This window comes from Podarcis vaucheri (genome assembly GCF_965113315.1).
Source record: "Podarcis vaucheri genome assembly, chromosome: 12".
Lineage (NCBI taxonomy): Eukaryota > Metazoa > Chordata > Lepidosauria > Squamata > Lacertidae > Podarcis > Podarcis vaucheri.
The window spans coordinates 12747653-12755186 of NC_138750.1; positions in this window are offsets into that span (position 1 = coordinate 12747653).

Here is a 7534-nt window from a genome sequence, read left to right on the forward strand (position 1 = left end):
TTTATGATACTTTATTTTTAACGATACTGGTTTCCTCTTCTTTTTTTTGAAGGACAGACAGTTATAATGGACTAGTGTTGTAGGAGTACAGAAATAAGTTTCTCAGATGTAAGTAATTCCCAGTTCCAAAATGCAAGCAATGCAAGCAAACAACAGCTGATTCAGGGAAAACGAATTCTAATAATACTCAAAAGCTAGCTCCTTAGCTTCTGTTTATTTAGAATCGATGTCTCTTGTGTTCTTTTGTCCCAGTTGAGCAAGAAGTCCACTTGCATTGTTGACATGCTTGTGGGTACACAAATCTATTTGCATGGCCTTCATCCTGTTCCCCACTGATCCAGAGCAACCAGTTGTTTCGTATGATCAGTTCCTTGAAACTATTGCTGTATTAGAACTATTATGTGGAATTATCCCATAGAACTTCCTGCAATCTATTTAAGAGCACAGGCTCAGTATGAATTGGACTGTAGAAAATGACTAAGTAACTTAAGGTATCAAATTAAACTTTGGCACTAGGAATAATTGATAATGCTAGAATGGAAATCGGAAGTGTGTAGCCAGGCTACCTCAGGGAAGAGACCCCTGTTTCTAGATCCCAACTTGAAATCCTCTTCGAGTGAGAATTGTGCGGAAATTCTTCTGAGACTGACCTACCTCACCCATGTTATTCATAGTTTAATGTGTCAGCATATTAATCTGCAGGAACAATGTACGATGTCCTAGCAATTCTCATCAGCACTTTCTTTTCAGTTTTTTTGTTGTATCATTCCTGCTAATTCATCCAAAATTTCATTCTCTGCCCCGTATTTCCAAAGCAGGGATTGATTATCCCTTCTTCTCTGTACATTACACACATCTAGAATCCCCTGATCCTCAAATTTGTTAAGAAAGGGAGAGTAATGGATGTCACACAAATAATAAGAAAACCTATTACTGTTGCCCAGCAAAGCATAAGCTACTTTGAGCTAGGCTATGGTAGTTCTAACAAAGTATGGTAGCCCCAGAGACTGTATTGGATAAATCTGAAGCTTAAGAAACGGCTTCAGGCATTCATTAACCAGGCTCCAACTAAATATGGTAAGAAAACAGCAAACCTAATTGGCACCTGGGGCAGCCATTAATGTGTCTGTTTCCTCCTTACAAGTGAGTCATCTCAAATCGCAAAGATTCTGTGTATAATTTGCATATAGCAAATCAAGGGAAAGTGCGTTGATTCATATGTTTCATCTCTCGTTAACATGCTTTAAGCATGAAGTGAGCTTTGAAACCTGCATTTAACCAAAGCTATAAAGGAAGAGTTTAAAGTGTGCATGTGTGTGTAAACATGGTATTCATTGTGGAAGAACTGATACAGTCCTGCCTATCCTTCGAAAAACCCCATGTGTGCACACACCAACTCAAAGGAAGGTTTATGAAACGGCAACTCTTTCACTTGCACATGACTGAACATGAGGGAATATGTGCACATGATTGAACATGACTGGCCTCTTCTTTTGAAATGTTTCTTGCAATTATGAGGAAAACTGCAACGTCCCAATATTTGAACAATAGGCATAGAAATTGCCCTCGGGCTGTTCTATGCGTGGGCTATGGGTACTGCTCATTTTGTCTTGCTTTCTGTTGTGGATTTGACTTTACCATTTTGGCTTCCCCCTAACTGAGGGAGAGGCTAAAGCAACCCCTCTATACCAGCATTTCCCATATGGTATCCACCAATTGTCTTGCACTACACTTCCCATCGTCCCTGACAGTACTGGCTGGTGTTCATGGGAGTTGTAGTGCCAACAATATCAGGAGGGCATCAGATTGGGAATGTTGCTCTAGACACACATTTAATTGCTGGAATAATTAAAGAGTGAGAAAAGACCATGAACTTAAGAAAATAACAGTAGTGCTTATTCCACTTTCCAAGGTTCATTGATGTTTTTGTGCCCAAGAAGGTGTTTGCTGTGGAAATGCCATCCTCCGTAAAGGGAAGGGTTTTTTTACACACTTACAAAACCCAGTTCCCACTCCAGTGAGAATGCTGCAAAACATGCTGCTTCCACATTCAATCTCGTTCATTACCTCTGAACTCTTAACTTACAAATAATCCAATAACTGGGGTACAGGCATGATACAAAACCAGTCAGATATAGATATTATATTTAACAAAGGTACTTAAAAGTTTATTTATTACAAGCCTATCTGGTTACTTTAAAATAGTACTGTATCTTTAAATGAATATGTGCTTGTTACTGTTTCCAATTTACACCAATTTTAATTTAACCAACTGAACTTTGAACAAGTTCTGGGCCAGTGGCAGAATTTGGGTTTTGCATGTGGAGTTAACGTCACAGTTAAAAAGACCTGGGAGAGAAAGATCCAAAGGGAAAACTCGATACCACTTGGAGAAAAGAAGAGGCAACACAACAATCCATCAGTCTATTCAATTTGTATTTTAAATAACTTTTATATACAAGATGGTTCATTTTAACATACAGATAGTCGTAACACATTTTGCATAACACTTGTGCTATGGCCATCTTTCCAGGAACGTTGCTGGTATTTCAGGTTTACTGCTTTGCCTGCAGACACAATTGTAAGGTTCAAGATGTGTGTTAAATAAAGAGTATCTCCTTGTGTTTTTCCTTTGAGAAACCACTGGGCATTTGGTATGAAGCCCAAGAAATGCGAAATGAACACAAGAACCTGATGTGGGCAGGGATGGAGGGAAGGGGGGGCGGGCCGCCCCGGGTGTCACCACTGAGGGGGGTGACAAAATGGTGGGCAGCACTCACCACAGGGCCTGCAGCACACCCAAATGACACGGTGGCTTAGGCGCCGCAGGCTCTGCACTGCCCCAAACAGCCTACCCGCCGCCTCCCCGTCAGCTGTAGGGCAGCTGAGTGGGAGGAGGCAGGCAGACTCCTCGGAGTGCCCTGCCCCGGCTGGCCCCGCCCCACAGGCGGCTAGCCCCACCCCTGGGCGCTGGGCATGCGTCCCGCCCCAGACGCCCGATCGGCTTGCTCCACCACTGGATGTGGGCAATAAATATTGAAATATACTTGGGAACTTACTGAATGCTCAGCATTCTCTACCGCAGCAAGCTTTCATGTGACTTGTTTTTAAAATGTTTGTATTCATCTTTCAAGGTTAATTGGAGGACACTGATGTACTGCTTTTTACGTCTGGGGGCATGGGGACTAGTCCAGAGATTGGAGAGGGGAACCATCATGCAGTTGCTATGAAATGCCTGAAGAATTTTAGTTTCTTTAGCTGTCTTGCCATTTTTTCCATTGGCTAAAATGACTCAATGAAATTTACATTAGCACATAACTAATAGAGGCCTTTGGAGATGTAGCCAAAAATATGTAAAAATTACAATTTAATAAATGTGACTATGCCTTGTTAAAAGGAAAGATGAGATTTAACTATTTTTTCCTGTTACGGTAGCATAGCAAAGCCAATAGCCTTAAATGGTAACAGATGTACTGTTAACTTTATATCCACCAATTTACAATTTCCCCTTTCTGAGCACACAGCCAAACATTCCCACTGCCCCTACTTAACTGTGGGTTAGTGCCTGTTTTCTCATACCTGCTCCTAGCATCTATTTTCTTCAAATCTTGCCTTTCTAAAATGGCTTTTTAGAATTGCTAGGTCGCAGACACATGCGTTAGAATTATTCAGGGTTTTAGCCTCATTCCTTGAGCCTCCGGAAGCAGGCTAAATGCATCTTGGCTTTAATGCACATGTGCGTAAACACTTGCACATCATTGCCTCTTAATAGGGAACACAGATGATTGAGCATCAACAGGAATGGGGCCAAAGCGGAATTACTGAGAGTGGAGGGAAGTATCAGCATGCCTGGGTGAACCCTGCATTATGCAAAAATGCGTGTTTTAAAGGGTTACATGCACAAAACGGACAAACAACCTTAATGACCCTGCTCAGTGACCTCTAAAAGCCATAGGAGGTTGTTCATCAATTGGAAATGGAATAGGGGGTGAATTGGCCTTTTTAAGCACCTTACAACTTGCATTGGTTGGAACTCTGAGTAGGAGCAGCACCACTGGGTGAGAATACACTGGAACTCTATTCTAGCCACTGTTATGTCATTTTATTGTTGAACTTTAGAATGTTTAAGGTTAGCTGATAAATAGCTTTGGGAATAATGGCAGTACTGCACATGCTGTTGCAGAGTAAAATGAATACAGGGAACGGAACTTTGATAATATGCATGTGAGCGAAGGGGAGCTCCATTGATGCTGTGGTCTAAGAATAACTCTGTGCAAGTCTAAAAGTCCTGAAGCCTCGTATTCCTATTTCCATCTGTGAAATTTTGGAAGTTAGACCTAGCACAGCCCATTCTGGTTTCCCCCTTCTTCCTGAGACATGCTTCTCTATCCTCCAAAATACGGACTTTTCTGATGTAGGGAGATTTGCAAACTGCATCTCTGTTAGGGAGTTTCTGCACTGCACCATTTTGGAAAAAGTGGGGTATCAGCAAAGCACTTGTGCTTTCGATTCTCCCTGCTTCTGTGAATCTGAGTCCAATTTTGTTTTGGGGAAGCATACAAAAAAAGAATTGAACGAAAATTAGTAATGTTGTATTGCAGATGCACATGCTTAGACTCTGAAGGTTTGACCTTAATGGTCACTTGATTGGGTTGCCTGGGGAGCCTGACCAGTCTTCTGTAATTATAAATACTTAGTTCCTGAGCCAGGTCAGGCTCACACCCTATTCATATCTTAAATGTGCCCTTAAGACAGGATTTGTGAGGAAAGAGACAATGGGGAGGTTTCCCACTTTGACCTTGCAGAGAACTAATTGAGGTCAGTTTGGGAATAAAATATGGTTTCAGGTCAGTCTTCCTGTGCTGATCTATGTATGTGCTTGGTTGGTACACTTATGAACATTTAACATATATCTAAGACCTCAAAATTCCTATCACAATAAGAATGGTAGTCTAATTCTCACAAAGCAAAATACAAAAAAAAATTCCTTCCAGTAGCACCTTAAAAACCAACTAAGTTAGTTCTTGGTATGAGCTTTCGTGTGCATGCACACTTCTTCAGATACATCTCACAAAGCAGATGAAGTGGATTTTATTTTGAATGTGAATGACAGGGTTTGAAGCCTCTCATATATACAATTACCTGCTCTTGGGAGATGAGAGCGTTGGCCCATCTCCAATGTATAGTTAGTGCTGGGTATTTTTCTCCTGGGCAATTTTTTTCAAGAACATTAATATTCCACCTGCAATCCAAAGTGATCCACATAAAGGACAGCTTGACCACCTCTCTCCTGATTTATCTAAGGTACTGTAAGAGTTGAAAGAGTAAAGACGATTCTATGACCAGTCCCTGCAGGGCATTTTAAAGTAAAAATGCAGGACTCTTGGATTAGTTTATAAGGGTTGTATGAAAGCACAGTTGTAAGAAATACACTGATAAATGTTTATGTGCCCATTGTGGAAGAACAAAACCTGCTCACCACATCTTTATTTATATCCAGAGCAATCAACAGTACCAAATTTGGCTTGAGCCTTGAGAATTGTTAGGAAAGGTACTAATAAGATTTTGCTAGGCCACATCACAGAGTGAAAACATAATTTCCATCTTCCACAGCATGAAAACTGAAGGATGAAAGCAGCTCCAGACATGCCCTGATGTCTGGTTTCCCTTGCAAAAGCCAAACCTGGATGAGCAATACTTTCTACAACTAGCTGAATACAATACAAACTAGTTGAATACAATATTCAACTAACAGTAATAAAACCATGAATGGTGGATAGGATTCTTAAATGTTCATAAATGTACAACGCAAACACATACTGTACATAAGCATTTAAACCACATGTCTGAAATAGTACAGGAGAGCAATCCTGAAGCCATTTTGACTCTCCCAAATTGACCTCAAATATCCCTGCAAGGAGGAAGGAAATGGGAAAAGCTTTCCAATTATCTGAACTGTAGGGGCTTACACCTCCCTTTTCATATAACAGTCTGGCAAGTATCTGTTAAGCTGAGCAAACTATCCATATGCTTAAGAGATTCAGGAACTAAAGTATTTACCATCTCAAAGGAATGGCCAGGCTACCCAGAAAATGAAATCAAGTAAGGCATTATCAGGTATCCTGGCAGACAGGAGAGGTAACACACTCAAATTTCTGTCTCCTACTGTGGTGTATGTATGATGTTTTGGGGGGCCGATGTTGGGCTACAGGGTGGGCAATTTCAAAAGCCTTTATAGGGGCTTGCACACCATTATTCGGGGTTCTCCTCCCTCCTGCGTGCCGTGAGTGGGGAACCTGTTGTAACACATTATTTCCATTAATAAAGATCAAGCTTACTAGCCGCTTTGCTTTCAATATACTCTGGTTGGCCTCTCCTTCCTATCTGACCGATAGAGATCTCCTGAGGGACTCTGTACAGGCTCTAGATACCCCATAAGGGAATTAGAGGTATTTTTCTTATAAAAGCCCCAATACAAAAAAAAGGTATGCAACCCATTCATTCAAACCTTAGCAGCTACTACTGATAAGGTATTGTTACCTTCTTCAATACTAGAATCACAGTTCCTTTATTTCACCCTTTTATCAATTAACTGGGCCTTTGAAGCGTTGGTCATGGCTCTATGCATAGGGTTTGCAGATATTATTATTATTAGAATTTATATACCGCTGTTATAGAAAAAAAACTCCTTTTCCCTTTTGGGATATCCAAGAGCCAGTATAGAGTCCTTAAGTGGGTTCCCTATTGGTAGGAGAAAATAACATGCCAACCAGAGAATATTGAGAAGCAAGGCAACTATTAAGCCTGATCTTTATTAAACTGTTGCAACAGGGTTCTCACACATGCAGGAGGGAGGAGGGACCAGAGCAATGGTGCGCAAGCCCTTATATAGACTTTTGAAATTGCCCACCCTGTAGCTCAAGACCACCCCTCAAAACATCATACATGCATCACAGAAGGGGGTGGTCTACAGCAGAAATACATCACAGGAGGTGGTCTACAGCAGAAATCCTGTTTGCCAGGATATCTGTTAATGGTTACTGATTGCTTTACCTGGTCACAGGCTCATCCTATTCATACACAAATACGCCTTTAAGACAGGTAAGCAAAAGACAATTCTTTCCCATTGTCGTCCTTGTAGAGAAATCTGTTGTTGTTTAGTCGTGTCCAACTGGGGATGGACCAGAGCACGCCAGGCACTCCTGTCTTCCACTGCCTCCCGCAGCTTGGTCAAACTCGTGTTTGTAGCTTCGAGAACACTGTCCAACCATCTCGTCCTCTGTCGTCCCCTTCTCCTTGTGCCCTCCAACATCAGGGTCTTTTCCAGGGAGTCTTCTCTTCTCATGAGGTGGCCAAAGTATTGGAGCCTCAGCTTCAGGATCTGTCCTTCCAGTGAGCATTCAGGGCTGATTTCCTTCAGAATGGATAGGTTTGATCTTCTTGCAGTCCATGGGACTCTCAAGTCTCCTCCAGCACCATAATTCAGAAGCATCAATTCTTCAGTGATCAGCCTTCTTTATGGTCCAGCTCTCAC